Source organism: Cervus canadensis, chromosome 21 (assembly GCF_019320065.1).
Source record: "Cervus canadensis isolate Bull #8, Minnesota chromosome 21, ASM1932006v1, whole genome shotgun sequence".
Lineage (NCBI taxonomy): Eukaryota > Metazoa > Chordata > Mammalia > Artiodactyla > Cervidae > Cervus > Cervus canadensis.
The window spans coordinates 31,392,452-31,410,212 of record NC_057406.1 but is presented as its reverse complement, the minus strand read 5'-3'; positions in this window follow the sequence as shown (position 1 = coordinate 31,410,212).

The window sequence follows — 17,761 nt, the reverse complement described above, 5'->3', positions numbered from 1 at the left end:
AATTGGTAGCTCACATGAAAAATTTGGTGGAGAAAAACAACTACAACCTCAAAATGAAATGTTGATCAAAAGTTGTTTTTTGGAAACTTCTGGATGTTTGGTATCTGTGGTCGAATTGGAGGATTATTTCATTTTTGTTCTTGCTAACCACATCAAAGAGTAACATCAGAGACTTCCATTATTATGTATATCTCAAAATTTTGAAAGTCTGTAATAAAAAAAAGGATTTTGTTTTCGTCCTGTTTTAGCTACAAAAATATAAACATTAGATGATAAAATTACTCCATAAAATAAGGGTTAAGAGTTTTGCCTTGGGACTTCCCTGGTGGTCCAGTGGTTAGGAAACCACCTTGCAATGCAGGGGACGCATGTTCAGTCCCTGGTCGGGGAACTAATATCACACATGCTGCAGAGCAGCTAAGCTGGCACATCACAGCTACGGAACCCACATGCTGCAACTAGAGTCTGTGCACCACACAGAAACCCACAGGCCACAACCAAGACCTGATGCAGCCAAATAAATAAAAAAAGAGTTTTGCCTCCTATAATTTTTCATGAACGCCATCAGCTGTAACAGGGGTTGCTAGAATTTAGACAGAGCTGTGCAGGTATGTATTCTATTTATTTTAATATATTTATAATGGAATCTCCAGGGAATAGGGAGAAAGTTACCAAATAACAGGTTGCGAAGCTGCATCATTCACCAGCATAACTAAGACATCTTCAGTTCCTAAGGCCAATGGGAGAGGTAAGAGAGCTGGAAGTGAGTGTAGAGCACAGTGTCATGGAAAAGAAGAGCAGACTTTGAGAGCCACCTGCCTATACTGGTTTTAAGAGAAGGTGGGAGATGAAGCCTACTGATAAGAACTAGCTCATAGGTCATGTGACTATGAAAATTAGTTCCTTGGTCCTCCTGACCTGGGTACTAACTTGTAGCTCACATGAAAAGTGTGGTGGAGAAAACAACTACAACCTCAAAATAAAATGTTGATCGAAAGTTGTTTTTTGATCACATGATTTATGCCTCTCATCCATTCATTCAGCAAGTATATATTGGTCCCATAGTCTTTATTTGTATTTGAACACCTTTTCCAGGTTGCTGTGGCCTCTTACAAACACTAACATGTAGTAACCAGGACCATTAGAGGTGTATGTATGTGCTCAGTCACTCAGTCATGTCCAACTCTTTGCAACCCCAAGGACTGTAGCCCACCAGGCTCCTCTGTCCATGGGATTTTCCAGGCAAGAATACTAGAGAGGGTTGCCATTCCCTCCTCCAGTGGATCTTCCTGACCCAGGGATCAAACCCATGTCTATTGCATCTCCTGCATGGGCTGGTGGATTCTTCATTACTCACACCACCTGGGAAGTAATGAATAACAAAGGCCTAGGAACATAGCAAATATCTATCAGTAGAAGGTTAATTATCATCAATGTATACAATGGAACACTATGAAGTAGCTTTTAAAAAACAATATAAAAGATATATAACATGTGGAATATTTTATGGCTTTTATGGCATATAATTAGGCAAAATTTAAAGCTATATTAAAGCACAATCTCATTTAAAATATGAGTATTATATATGGGACTTCCCTGGTGGTTCACTGGTTGGGACTTTACCTTCCACTGCAGGGGATGCAGGTTCAATCCCTGGTCAGGGAATTAAGATCCCACATGCCTTGTGACCAAAAAAACAAAACATAAAATAGAAGCAATATTGTAAAAAGTTTAACAAAAGACTTTTAAAATGGCACATATTAAAAAATCTTTAAAAAATACTTTTAAAACAACATATAAATATAGGTACTATATAAACACATGTATTTTTTAAATATTGAAAATCTATAACCAAATTCTAATAGTATTTTTCCTTGGGATGGTAGAAGCTATGGTTTTTCCAGTAGTCATGTATGGATGTTAGGGCTGGACCATAAAGAAGGCTGAGCACTGAAGAACTGATACTTTCGAACTATGATGTTGGACAATACTCTTGAGAGTTCCTTGGACAGCAAGATAAAACCAGTCAATCCTAAATAAAAATCAACCCTAAATATTCATTGGAAGGATTGATGCTAAAGCTGCAGCTCCAATACTTCGGTCATCTGATGCAAAGAGTCAACTCATTGGAAAAGACCCCGATGCTGGGAAAGATTGAGGGCAGGAGGAGAAGGGGAGGACAGAGGATGAGACGGTTGGATGGCATCACCAACTCAATGGACATGAATTTGAGCAAACTCCAGGAGATAGTGAAGGACGGGGAAGCCTAGGGTGCTAGAATCCATGGGGCTGCAAAGAGTCAGACATAACTTAGCCACTGAAACACAACAACAAAACATTTGTGATAGAATAATGCCTCTCCATCCTCTCATCCTCAAAAATGTCCATGTCCTATTTCTGGAAGTCTGTGAATATGTTACTTTAAGTGGAGAGAGGGATTCTGCAGATGGAAATAAATATCTTGATATGAGGTATTCTGGACTATGTGGGTGGGCCCAACGTAATCATGAGCATTCTTATAGGACGGGGGCATGGGGATCAGACTTAGAGAAGATGTGATGAGAGAAGCAGATACTGCAGTGAGGAGGCAAGGAGCCAAGGAATGCAGACAGGCCCTAGAAGCTGAAAAAGACAAGGAACAAACCCTCCCCTAGAATGTCCAAAAACACCACAGTCCTTGATTTAAGTTTTATGAGATACATTTCAGACTTCTGACCTCCAAGACTATTCACAGAATAAATCTGTGTTTTTCTAGGCCCCTGTTTGCAGTAGTTTCTCATAGCTGCAGTAGTAAATCAATATACATTCTAAATTACTTTTATATTTTTAACAAATTATCAGTAATTTTTAAAAGAATTTCCCAAGTGGTTTTACTTGCCTTTTGCCTCTCAGAAATCTGTTGCATGTCTATACACTAACAATGAATGATCAGAAGGAGAAATTAGGAAAAAATTACATTTAGAATCATATCAAAAGGAGTAAATCACCTAGGAATAAATCTAACAAAGGGAGTAAAAGATCCATATTCAGATAACTATAGACACTGACAAAAGAGATTGAAGATAACACAAACAGATGGAAAGATATACTATGCTTATGAATTGGAAGAATTAATATTGCTAAAATGACCATACTACCCAAAGCATTCTATAAATTCAATACAATCCCTTTCAAAACACTATTGCCATTTTTCACAGAATTAGAATAAATAACTTTAAATTTGCATGGAAACACAAAAGACCTCTAATAACCAAAAGAGTCTTGAGAAAGAAGAACGAAGTTGGAGCTATTATGCTCCTTGATTTCCATGGGACTCTCCAGGTATGAATATTGGAGTTGGTTGCCATTTCCTTCTCCAGGGAATCTTCCCTACCCAGAGACTGAACCCACATCTCTCATGTCTCCTACATTGGCAGGTGGGTTCTTTACCACTTTACCACCTGGGAAGCCATTACCAAGAAGTTACAGTATGAAATAAGGATGGTACTAACACAAAAACAGACATATAGATCTTATATGGGAAGTTAGTCTTTGACAAAGGGGGCAAGATTATGCAATGAGCTGGGGGGAAAGCCTCTTCAATAAATGGTGCTGGGAAAACTGAACAGAAATGCAAAAGAACAAAAACTAGACTACCTCTCTCACACCATGCATATAAGTAAATCCATAATGGGTTGAAGACTTAAAAGTAACACCAGAAACCGTAAAACTTACAGAAGAAAACATAGGCATTACAACATGGGTGTTAGCAATACTTTATTGAATACTCCTTCTCAGGCAAAGGAAACAAAAGCAAAAATAAATAGGACTACAACAAACTAAAAGTTTCTGCTCAGCAAAGGAAACCATCAGTCAGTCAGTCAGTTCACTCGCTCAGTCGTGTCCAACTCCTTTCGATCCAATGGACTGCAGCAGGCCAGGCCTCCCTGTCCATCACCAACTCCCAGAGTTTACTCAAACTCATGTCCATTGAGTCAGTGATGCCATCCAGCCATCCCATCCTCTGTCGTCCCCTTCTCCTCCTGCCCTCAACCTTTCCTGGCATCAGGGTCTTTTCCAATGAGTCAGTTCTTCGCATCAGGTGGCCAAAGTATTGGAGTTTCAGCTTCAACATCAGTCCTTTCAATGAACACCCAGGACTGATCTCCTTTAGGATGGACTGGTTGGATCTCCTTGCAGTCCATGGGACTCTCAAGAGTCTTCTCCAACATCACTGCTCAAAAGCGTCAATTCTTCAGTGCTCAGCTTTCTTTATGGTCCAACTCTCACATCCATACATGACTACTAGAAAAAGTATAGCCTTGAAGATGGACCTTTGTTGGCAAAGTAATATCTCTGCTTTTTAATATGCTGTCTAGGTTGGTCATAACTTTCCTTCCATGGAGCAAGCGTCTTTTAATTTCACAGCTGCAGTCACCATCTGCAGTGATTTTGGAGCCCAAAAAAATAGTCAACCACTGTTTCCACTGTTTCCCCATCTATTTGCCATGAAGTGATGGGACCAGATGCCATGATCTCAGTTTTCTGAATGTTGAGCTTTAAGCCAACTTTTTCACTCTTCTTTTCACTTTCATCAAGAGGTTCTTTAGTTCTTCTTTGGTTTCTGCCATAAGGGTGGTGTCCTCTGCATATTTGAGGTTATTGATATTTCTCCTGGAAATCATGATTCCAGCTCATGCTTCATCCAGCCCAGCGTTTCTCATGATGTACTCTACATATAAGTTAAATAAGCAGAGTGACAATATACAGCCTTGACATACTCCTTTTCCTGTTTGGAACCAGTCTGTTTTTCCATGTCCACTTCTAACTGTTTCTTCCTGATCTGTGTACAGATTTCTCAAAAGGAAGGTCAGATGGTCTGGTATTCCCATCTCTTTAGAATTTTCCACAGTTTATTGTGATCCACACAGTCAAAGGCTTTGGCATAGTCAATAAAGAAGAAGTAGATATTTTTCTGGAACTCTCTTACTTCTTCGATGATCCAGTGGATGTTGGCAATTTGATCTCTGGTTCCTCTGCCTTTTCTAAATCCAGCTTGAACATCTGGAAGTTCACAATTCACATACTATTCAAGCCTGACTTGGAGAATTGTGAGCATTACTTTACTAGCGTGTGAGATGAGTGCAATTGTGCGATAGTTTGAGCATTCTTTGGCATTGCCTTTCTTAGGGATTGGAATGAAAACTGACCTTTTCCAGTCCTGTGGCCACTGCTGAGTTTTCCAAATTTGCTGGCATATTGAGTGCAGCACTTTCACAGCATCATCTTTCAGGATTTGAAATAGCTCAACTGGAATTCCATCACCTCCACTAGCTTTGTTCGTAGTGATGCTTTCTAAGGCCCACTTGACTTCACATTCCAGGATGTCTGGCTCTAGGTGAGTGATCACACCATCATGATTATCTGGTCTATGAAGATCTTTTTTGTATAGTTTTCTGTGTATTCTTTCCACCTCTTCTTATCTTCTGCTTCTGTTAGGTCCATACCATTTCAGTCCTTTATTGTGCCCATCTTTGCACGAAATGTTCCTTTGGGATCACAACAACAGATGACAAAGGTCACACACTGAATGGGAGAGAATATCTGTAAACAATATATCTGATAAGAGGGTAATATCCAAAATATACAAAGAACATATATAACTCAATATCAAAAAAAATCAACCAACCCCATTAAAAGTAAGCAGATAATCTGTTAAACATTTTTCCAAAGAAGACACACAGATGGCCAACAGGCCCATGAAAAGTTGCTCAACATCACATATGATCAGGGAAATGCAAATCAAACCCACAGTGAGATATCACCTCACACCTGTCAGAAAGACTATTATCAAAAAGGCAACAAATAACAAGTGTTGGTGAGGATATGGAGAAAAATGAGTCTTCATGCACTGTTGGTGGGAATGCAAATTGGTGCAGCCATATAAAAAACAGTACGGGAAATGCCTTAAAAAGTAAAAATAGAACTATTATATGATCCGCAATTCTGCTCCTGGATTTTTAATCAGAAGACAAAAACACTACTTAGAAAAGATATACACACTTCTATGTTTATTTCAGTGATATTTATAATAGCCAAGATGTGGAAGCAGTATAATTGCCTATCAATAGATCAAAGGGTATACATGTGACATATACCTATATATATATGTATATATTCACACACATAGATGTATACATATATACAATAGAATATTGCTCAGTCAAAAGGAAAAAATTAAACCTTGCCATTTGCAAAAACATGGATGGACCTAGAGGGTATAATGCTAAATGAAATGTCAGACAGAGAAAGACAAACCCTGTTTGATTTCACTTATATGTGGAATCCAGAAAACAAAACAAGTGAACAAATACAACAAAACAGGCCAGAATACTGGAGTGGGTAGCATTTCCCTTTTCCAGGGGATCTTCGTAACCCAAGGATTGAACCCAGGTCTCCCGCATTGCAGGTGGATTCTTTATAGCTGAGCCACAAGAGAGGCTCAAGAATACTGTTGTAGGTAGCCTGTCCCTTCTCTAGTGAATCTTCCCAACCCAGGAATCAAACTGGGGTCTCCTGCATTGCAGGCAGATTTTTTACCAACTGAGCTATCAGGGACATTGCAATAAAGTTAGAAATAATTAATGTTTTACAAATGGAAAAAGAGATTGTTAAAATCTGTTTTGCAACTTTTAGTCCCTCACTCATATCAAGGTTTTATTAAGAAAAATTATCCAAAATTTGGAGTTACTGGAAAAAGATTATTCTGTGCCCTTTCAAAGTCATCTGGAAGCGTGGTAGATCAAGTCCACCTACAGGTTATCTGATGCCTTACAGCTGAAGTCAGCAACCTTCTTTTGCAACAGGCCATACAGTAAATATTAAATATTCAGATCCTTGTGAGCCATATGTGGTCTCTGCATCATCCAATGCCATGTGACAGCAGCCACATGCAATGCACAAGAGAATGCCTACAACCCTGTTGCAGTAAAACTTTGTGAATAAAAACTGGCCTGGCTTTCCTGGGCCTACTGTGGTTTGCCTACCTCTGCTCTACAGAGAGGCAACTTTCCTCTCTACTGTAGCCTGGGGACCAGAACCTGTGAAATTAGATATTAACTGGTAGAAGACTGGTATATTACAAATAACTTTTGTCCAGGAGAGATGCAAATGATTTCTGCCCGGTAGAAAAAATAATCCTAAAGGGTACTATTTCATTGTGCTGCAGGACATCAGCCAGTTTTGTATCTAACTTTTGTATCTGATTTCCATATTCTTTCTTCCCTCAGTTCAATTCAGTCACTCAGTCGTGTCCGACTCTTTGCGATTCAATGGACTGGCGCACGCCAGGCTTCCCTGTCCATCACCAACTCCCGGAGCTTACTCAAACTCATGTCCATTGAGTCGGTGATGCCATCCAGCCATCTCATCCTCTGTCATCCCCTTCTTCTCCTGCCTTCAGTCTTTCCCAGCATCAGGGTCTTTTCCAATGAGTCAGTTCTTTGTATTAGGTGGCCAAAGTATTGGAGTTTCAGCTTCAACATCAGTCCTTCCAAGAAATATTCAAGACTGATTTCCTTTAGGATGGACTGGTTGGATTTTCTTGTAGTAAACTATATTAAATTTATGGATTAATATATCATCATCTCTGTCTCCAATTGACCCATCCCTCATCTTCATCGCTCATTTATGGGAAACATAAATCATTGACAGGTGTTCACTGCATATTTGTATCACAATTATGCTTTTAACTTTTTGAAAAGTCTACTTTAGGACTTCCCTAGTGGTCCAGGGATTAAGAATCCACCTTCCATTGCAGGGGACACAGGTTCCATCTGTGGCTGAGGAACTAAGAGCCCACATACCAACGAACAACTACTGAACCCACGTGCCACAACTAGAGAGAAGCCTGTGTACCATGATGAAAGATCCTGCTTCTGGAATTAACACCTGATGCAGCAAAGTAAATAAGGAAAAGAATACATGGGCATTTCCTTCTTTCCAGACATGGGTGATCCAAAAGAGAACCAGACTGGTATTGCCTTAGATTCAGCTGAGAGAAGCCCCTGGAAGGGCAAAACCCCACCACACACCTAGGGGTTAAGGAAGGAGCAAGCAAGGAAACAGCCAGAGTCAAATGCTTGACTCCGATATCAGAGTCAAGACTCGTGGGATCCCTACAGAACTCACAGAAAGCACCCTAAGAAAAGGAAGCCCCAAAAGGTTTGACACTGCTCAACAATATCATCAGTCAGGTCAACCTTTTCGGCTCCCTCTGGCTCCTCTTTTTCCTGCTGCTAATAATATTCCAAGAGGGCCCAAAATCAGCCGAGTGAGTGAAGGGCAACATGCTAAGTCACTTCAGTCCTATCCGACGCTTTACAACCCCATGACTGTAGCCCACCAGGCTCCTCTGTCCATGGGATTCTCCAGGCAAGAACACTGGAATGAGTTGCCAAGACCTTCTCCAGGGGATCCTCCTGACCCAGGGATCAAACCTGTGTCTCCCTGCGGCTCCTGCATTGCAGGCAAATTCTTTACAGCTGAGCCAGCAGGGAGCAGAGGAGGCATGAAATCTCTAGGCAGGGAAATAGAAAAGGGGGCCGTGTTTATCTAACTACAGGCAGTCAGCTCTCAGACACAAGCTGGGACAGAGGGAAAACTTTCAGTGAAATGGCACCTTTTGAGTATTAAACGGATCGGAGCATATGCATTACTAAACTGAAAATACAGCAATCATAGCAACCTTTATTACCAAGAATGAGCAGAAGGAAAGTCTTGAGTGTCTCCATAGATGGAATATTTGCCCAGCAACAAGGAAAAGGAACAGGGTGGTTTTCTGATGACAGTTCCCTACACCAGTGATGGAAGAAGGTGAAAATCTAGCTTTCCCAAAAGGGAAAAATACTAGGTAATCAGAGATTGTCTCATCTGAAGGGCACGCAGGTGTGCCTGGAATTCAGAGAATTTAGCCCATCAGTAAGGAAGGGGGGCAACCCAAAACAGGACAGGTTCTAAGTGACCAACTACATTTCATACCTGAAATTCCATCTGAGGTTTTTTTGCCTTTGCTAAAGAAAATTTTCTCAACCATATTTAAATTTGTTTAATCATTCACACAGTTCTTAAAAATTCATTTTAAACCTAGATTAGTGATTTTTTTTTTCAAATAATTAAGTTTATATGCCATCCCGGGAGCCATTTTATAATAGAGATTTGCTTGACTTTCTAGTAAGATATAGAGACCAGTGATTCTCAACTAAAGGAGATTTTGCCACTCAGGGGACATTTGGCAATAACTGGAGACATCACTCAGTTGTGTCTGACTCTTTGTAACCCCTTGGACTATACAGTCCATGGAATTCTCTAGGTCGGAATACTAGAGTGGGTAGCCTTTCCCTTCTCCAGGGGATCTTCCCAAACCAGCGATCAAATCCAGGTCTCCCACACTGTAGTGGACTCTTTACCAGCTGAACAGCATATTAAAGAGCAGAGACATTACTTTGTCAACAAAGGTCCATCTTGTCAAAGCTATGGTTTTTCCAGTAGCCATGTATGGATGTGAGAGTTGGACTATAAAGAAAGCTGAGCACCGAAAAATTGATGCTTTTGAACTATGGTGTTGCAGAAGACTCTTGAGAGTCCCTTGGACTGCAAGGAGATCAAATCAGTCAACGCTAAAGGAAATCAGTCCTGAGTGTTCATTGGAAGGACTGATGCTGAAGCTGAAACTCCAATACTTTGGCTACCTGATGCAAAGAACTGACTCACTGGAGAAGACCCTGATGCTGGGAAAGATTAAAGGAAGGAGAAGGGGACGACAGAGGATGAGATGGTTGGATGGCATCACTGACTCAATGGACATGAGTTTGAGCAAGCTCCGGGAGTTGGTGATGGACAGGCAAGCCTGGCATGCTGCAGTCCATGAGGTCACAAAGAGTCAGACACGACTGAGCAACTGAACTGGAGACATCACTGGTTGTCACAACTGAGGTGATACTGTTAGCATCTACTGGGTAGAGGTCAGGGTATTGCTAAACATTCTATAATGGACAGGGTAGCCTTCCACAACAAAGTGTTATCTGGTGCAAAATGTCAATAGGGCCAAGGCTGAGTGCATATATGCTCAGTGGTGTTCAACTCTTTGTGACCCCATAGACTGTATACCACCAGGTTTCTCTGTCCAATTTTCCAGGCAAGAATACCAGAATGGGTTGCCATTTCCTCCTCCAGGGAACATTCCTGACCCATCAAATCCACGTCTTCCACATTGGCAAGCGGGTTCTTTACCACTGCGCTACCTGGGAATACCAAACCAAGGTTGAGAAACCCTAGCATAAACCGATTTTCAGAGAGAGGCTATGTTTAATTGTTTTAAAGCATAAAAACAAAATGCAGCCATACCCTCCTGTAAGTTGTAAATTATAATATGAGCTGAAGGAAAATTTTAGAGTCTTAAAATTTTTAGCCTGAATCTAATTTTTTTTTAAGTTTCATCTCAGGCTGGTTTCATTGAAGGTGTATGCTTATATTCCCAGATTTTTGCTAAATAAATATGTTACAAACGTCCCATTGTTTATCTGGATCTAATCCTTAGTTTTCTTTATCTAACCCATTTTTATCCCCTACTGTTCTGAGAATTTATATGCTGCCAACTGCATAAGTGCTTCTCACATGTTCATCACATGCTTATTTTTCAAGCAACTTCTCAGAGAAGATGTTCCTGTGCAGATACTCTCCTTTCCACTGTTTACTGCCTTTCTACATAAATAACAGATTGCAGTAGTGATATCACTGGATCTGGTAGGGAGAAAAAAACACCAATAATAATGTTTTTCTTTTCAGTCAAACTATTAGCAGTACATGTGCCTTTCCCATGAGCCATTTTTGCTACCCATTACCAGAGCCACCAACCGCTGAAAAAGAAAATCTTTGCTTTTAAAAATAACTCTTTCCCTTCAGAATCCTGGCTGTCATTTATTAGGCTGGAAAACTGAATTTTAGTTTTGATATATGGATTCAGGTTTTTGTCTTCCAATGTTTGTGATGAGAGACAAACTCATTATGGTCTCTGATAAGTTGTCACATTCTCAAGTTTCACAGACTTGAGAATGAACAGTGGTATTGAGATATATATATATATATATAATGGATATAATATTTATAAGGTAGATAGATAAAGAAAAGCACCCAGATTTTAATTCCCAAACTTCAAATCCCTTCTATTTTAAAGCCTCAATGTATACGAGAAAATAATTCAATTTTTTTTCTGACTTACCTACAATTAATTCAAGGCATAAAATCATGGCTCTCCAGAAGCCTGTGGAACACATTCTTATCGATCTATTTCTTGAAATCTGAATGTTTGATTGGGACCTCTTTCCCTGGTGGTTCAGCTGATAAAGAATCCACCTGCAATGCAGGAGACCTGGGTTCGATCCTTGGATTGGGAAGATCCTCTGGAGAAGGGAACAGCTACCCACTCCAGTGTTCTGGCCTGGAGGATTCCATGGACTTTATCATCCATGGGGTGGTAAAGAGTCAGACAGGACTGAGTGACTTTCACTTTCAAGTCTATTTCTTGGCGACTTTCAAGTCTATTTCTTGAAATCTGAATGTTTGAGTGGGACCTCTTACTCAAAAAGATTCAAGTTCCCTTCTAAAAAGGCCATATGGTCTCCAATTCTGCTGAGCAACATAAATCATTTCCTAAGGCAAGACTGGCCTTTAAGGTCAACTAAGCAATGTCCAGGGTTAAAGTCCTTTTTTCTGTGTGTGGTTGACCAGTGGGCAACTGTGTTCATCTTTTTCCTCTCCTCACACCTTGTAATTACTAATTCCTCTCTCTGCTTCTTCTATCCAAAAAGTCCCCAAGATTTATTTCACTGATTGAATTATTTTTAACTCTTGATTGTATTTATTCCATAGGCATGCAAATTAGTTTTGTATTCTGTCTAATGATTTTTACCTGAACTCCAAGCTTGTAGAGCTGCTATTGTTCAGATTGGAAAGGGTTTGGCCCTTTAGTGAGAACTGTAAAGCTGAGATGAATAGCAAGAAACAGATACAGATAATGAAACACTTCCACTCACCCAGGATTCATCAACTGCTTCTATTTCTGCTGTTGGCATATGCCTTGCTACTCATCCGCTATAGATTGCAAAGCAAGACGTTGCATTTCTATACTCCAGTTTTTCTTAACATTTAGAGATTGGGAGTCTTGTGTAGAAGGAATGCAGTTTAATTAAATCATTTGTATCTAGTCTCATATGTTGTATGTGAAATCTCTTTTACCCTTCCAACTCCTATTTTCTGTTCAGAGTAACTTATGATTGATTAGTGCTCACTTGCCTTTTTATTTATAGGCATTGGCTTTCCATTTAATATTTCTTAGTGCACTTATTTTTTTAACTGCTGCTGCTTTGATTTTTTGGCATACACGCTAGTGCCTTCTGGACTGTGCTAAGCTTTGACAAGACTGAAGAGGGGGCCCGACTGCATTCGTCTAGTACAGCTAGCGCTCCACTCAAAATAACTTTTCCTTTAAAAAATCTATTTTTACTGGTTCAAGCCTGGTCTAATCTTTCAATCACAAGGTTGAACTTTGCATTTTATTTTCAAGTACAAGGGGTAACGTTGAAGACATTAATAAATAGGAAAAAAAAATCATCTCTTTTATCTCAGTGCTTTGAACATGGGTTAATTGGATAAAATTAAATCTGTTGTTTGATTCTTCTGTGTTAATCAGCTTTGTAGGCCAAAAATATCAAACACTTGGCCTTTTCCAGTAAAATATCTTATAGTGAAGATCTTTTTTCCCTTTGCCAGTTCTGGAACTTCATACGTGACACAGAGCACTATTTCTGATCACAAATGAATAATCTCTCAAGAGAGTATCCAGCTTGTCCTAAGATGGTTTATAATAGAACTTGTTCTAAACAGCTTCCTGTCCAGTGTGCATTACCTACAGCTCTTGCTATCTTAGCACCATCTGAATTATTAGCTTTTTAGGAAAATAGGATTAACAAAAGAAATTATTAGGAGATCAGGAGGAAAATGGTTTAATTGGTCCAAGTTTGCCTGTGGCTGACAGGAGCACTCCATCTTCTCCTGATGGGCTCCGGATTCACTATGTTCTTTGAAGCTTTATGGCACATTAATTATGGGAATATAATGCACAACACTCAGAGTAAATAGTAGTGGAAACCATGGGCTTTGGTTCAATGTAGTAATAGGTTCATCACTGTAACAGATGTACCACTCTGGGGGTGGAGGGGGATGTTGATAGTCAAGGGGGGGGATGCTATAAATGTGGGCAGCAGAGGGTACAAAGGAAGTCCATGATGTACCTTCCCCTCGATTTTGCTGCAGCCTTTGAACTGCTCTTATAAAATAGAATCTTAATTTTAAAATTAAAAAGAATGTAAAGGGAAGTATCAAAACAAAACTGATTTAAGAAAAATAATTCATCTGCAGCTTCCCATGATGGTGGAAAAAGTAACTACTGGTTCAAGAGTAAATTTTTATTTTATCTTCATTTTTGAATAGGGAATAAACGTACCTAGTTATAGGCTTGCCAGGTGGCACTAGCGGTAAAGAACCTGCCTGCCAATGCAAATAAAAGACTCGGGTTCAATCCCTTGGTTGGGAAGATCCCCTGGAGGAGGGCATGGAAACCCACTCCAGTATTCTTGCCTAGAGAAGCTCATGGACAGAGGATCCTGGCAGGCTATAGTCCATAGGGTCACAAAGAGTTGGACAGACTGAAGTGACTTAACACATGCACACATACTTGGTTATAAATTAAAGCAACATTAAAGACAACACAGTGGGGCTTCCCTGGTGGCCTCAGTGTAAAGAATTCCACCTACAATGCAGGAGACACAGGTTCGATCCGTCATCTGGGACGATCCCACGTGCTGCAGAGCAACAAAGCTCACGTACCACAATGACCGAGCCTGCGCTCTAGAGCCCAGGCTCCACCACACAAAGAGCCACGGCAATGAGAAGCCTGTGTGCCACAACTAGAGAGTGACCCTTGCTCACTGCAACTAGAGAAACTAGAGAAAACCCACAGGGCAAGGAAGACCCAGCACAGCCAGAAACAAGCAAATAAATGAATAAAATTATTTAAAAAAAAAAAAACAGTGAAAAGATGTCCTCCCATCCTGCTTCTATCTGCCCCATTCCCCACCTGCCACTCCCAAAGGTAACCAAATTTTCAGATTCTGGTATATCTCTTCAGTTTCTTTATGCAATGATGAAAGTGAAGGTGTCAGTCAGTGAGGTCTGACTCTTTGAGACCCCATGGACTGTAGCCTGCCAGGAATTCTCCAGGCAAGAATACTGGAGTGGGTTGCTATGCCCTTCTCCAGAGGATCTTCCTGACCCAAGGATCGAAAATGGGTCTTCTGCATTGCAAGCATTCTTTACCATCTGAGCCACCAGGGAAGTCCTATGTAATGACAATCAAATATAAATTTATATTCACATTCTTCATACCATTTTATACAAAATATAGATAATATGTTATTTCATGTCTTTTTAATTTTACTTCTCAATACATCTGTATGAGTTTCCATTTGCATATGGAAAGAGAACTTTCTTCTCTTTTAGAGCTGCCTGTATTGCAGCTATATGGGCCAAAAATTGCTTTTAAATCAGTTCCTTATTAATGGACATTTACGTTATTTTCAACTTTTTGCTATAGTAAACAAGGTTACAGCATAAAAGCTTATATGTAAGTCATTCTCTTTGTGTGCAGTTTTATCCAGAAGATAAATCCCCAGAAGTGAAATTTTGAGGTCCAAAGGAAATGCATTTATAATTTTGAAAGATAATGCCACATTGCAATTTATAGGGATGGTACCATTTCAAGCTGATAGGTTAAACTGCTTTCTGGTATAGGTTTAATTAGCATTTATTTATTAAGAGTGAATTGAATATATTTTACATTTTTAAAGGTCCAGTTCTATTTCTTTTCCTGTGAAATATCTGTTCATATCATTTGTTCACTAAAAAAAAAAAAACAAAAAACAAAAAAACACTTTTTCTTACCAACCTCTAGAAGCTCTGTATATATTAGGGAGATTAATTTTTTATACATAGTATGAGCAGCAGATTATTTTTCCCAATATGCTATCCGTACTTTGATAGTTTTTACCCTGCAGAAGTTTTTATTGTATTATTATTGTGTTAGCCAAAAATTTCATTCATATTTGTCTCAGAACTCCAAATGAAGTTTTTGGCCAACCCAAGATAATTCTAGTCACAGTTAGATCCTTCTCTATGGCAAAGCTTGAAGTAATTCACGCATGGTTTTTCTTCTATTTTATGATTTCATATTTATATTGAATATTTAATAATTTGGAGTCCATCATGGAGCTGACTGTGGTTTAGATCATAAACTCTTCATTGCCAAATTCAGACTTAAATTAAAGAAAGTAGGGAAAACCACTAGGCCATTCAGGAATGACCTAAACCAAATCCCTTATTATATAGTAGAAGTGAGAAATAGATTTAAGAGACTAGATCTGATAGAGTGCCTAATGAACTATGGATGGAGGTTTGTGACACTGTACAGGAGACAGGATTCAATATGATCCCCAAGAAAAAGAAATGGAAAAAAACAAAATGGCTGTTTGAGGAGGCCTTACAAATGCTGTGAAAAGAGGAGAAGAGAAAAGCAAAGGAGAAAACGAAAGATATACCCATTTGAATGCAGAGTTCCAAAGAATAGCAAGAAGAGATAAGAAAGGATTCCTCAACAATCAATGCAAAGAAATAGAGGAAAACAATAGAATGGGAAAGACTAGAGATTTCTTCAAGAAAATTAGAGATACCAAGGGACCATTTCATGCAGAGATGAGCACAATAAAGGACTGAAATGGTATGGAGCTAACAGAAGCAGAAGATAGTAAGAAGAGGTGGCAAGAATACACAGAAGGACTGTACAAAAAGGATCTTCATGACCCAGATAATCACAATGGTGTGATCACTCACCTAGAGCCAGACATCCTGGAAGGGGAAATCAAGTGGACTTTAGGAAGCATCACTACAAACAAAGCTAGTGGAGGTGATGGAATTCCAGTTGAGCTATTTCACATCCTAAAAGATGATGCTGTGAAAGTGCTGCACTCAATATGTCAGCAAATATGGAAAACTCAGCAGTGGCCACAGGACTGGAAAAGGTCAGTTTTCATTCCAATCCCAAAGAAAGGCAATGCCAAAGAATGCTCAAACTACCACACAATTGCACTCATCTCACACGCTAGTAAAGTAATGCTCAAAATTCTCCAAGCCAGGCTTCAGCAATATGTGAACTGTGAATTTCCAGATGTTCAAGTTCCTTTTAGAAAAGGCAGAGGAACCAGAGATCAAATTATCAACATCCATTGGATCATCGAAAAAGCAACAGAGTTCCAGAAAAACATTTATTTCTGCTTTATTGACTATGCCAAAGCCTTTGACTGTGTGGATCACAATAAACTGTGGAAAATTCTGAAAGAGATGGGAATACTAGACCACGTGACCTGCCTCTTGAGAAATCTGTATACAGATCAGGAAGCAACAGTTAGAACTGGACACAAAACAACAGACTGGTTCCAAATCGGGAAAGGAGCATGTCAAGGCTGTATATTGTCACCCTGCTTATTTAACTTATATGCAGAGTACATCATGAGAAATGCTGGGCTGGATGAAGCACAAGCTGGAATCAAGATTGCCAAGAGAAATATCAATAATCTCAGATATGCAGATGACACCACCTTTACAGCAGAAAGTGAAGAAGAACTAAAGAGCCTCTTATGAAAGTGGAAAGGAGGGTGAAAAAGTTGGCTTATAGCTCAACATTCAGAAAACTAAGATCATGGCATCTGGTCCCATCACTTCATGGCAAATAGATATTTATTTTTTTGGACTCCAAAATCACTGCAGGTGGTGACTGCAGCCGTGAAATTAAAAGATGCTTACTCCTTGGAAGGAAAGTTATGACCAACCTAGACAGCATATTAAAAAGCAGAGACATTACTTTGCCAATAAAGGTCCATCTCAAGGCTGTGGTTTTTCCAGTAGTTATGTATGGATGTGAGAGTTGGACCATAAAGAAAGCTGAGCACATAAGAATTGATGCTTTTGAACTGTGGTGTTGGAGAAGACTCTTGAGAGTCCCTTGGACTGCAAGGAGATCCAACCAGTCCATCCTAAAGGAGATCAGTCCTGGGTGTTCATTGGAAGGACTGATGTTGAAGCTGAAACTCCAATACTTTGGCCACCTGATGCGAAGAGCAAACTCACTGGAAAAGACCCTGATGCTGGGAAAGATTGAGGGCAGGAGGAGAAGGGGACGACCAAGGATGAGTTGGCTGGAAGACATCACCAACTCAATGGACATGAGTTTGAGTAAACTCCGGGAGTTGGTGATGGACAGGGAGGCCTGGCATGCTGCAGTCCACAGGGTTGCAAAGTCGGACACGACTGAGTGACTGAACTGAACTGATGGTGTATACTATGTGGTATGGATCAAACTTTAAACCAATAAAGTTATTATCCTAATACCAATATCATTTAATGAAATTTATTCCATTTTCTCCCCACTGATTAGAGGTGCCACACAAATTTGTTTAAAAAACTTATAAACAAATTTGTAAAAGCCAACAATTGCTGATTTAAGCTAAGTACTCTGACTATAAAGAAAGCTGAGCACCAAAGAATTGCTGCTTTTGAACTGTGGTGTTGGAGAAGACTTGAGAGTCCCTTGGACTGCAAGGATATCCAACCAGTC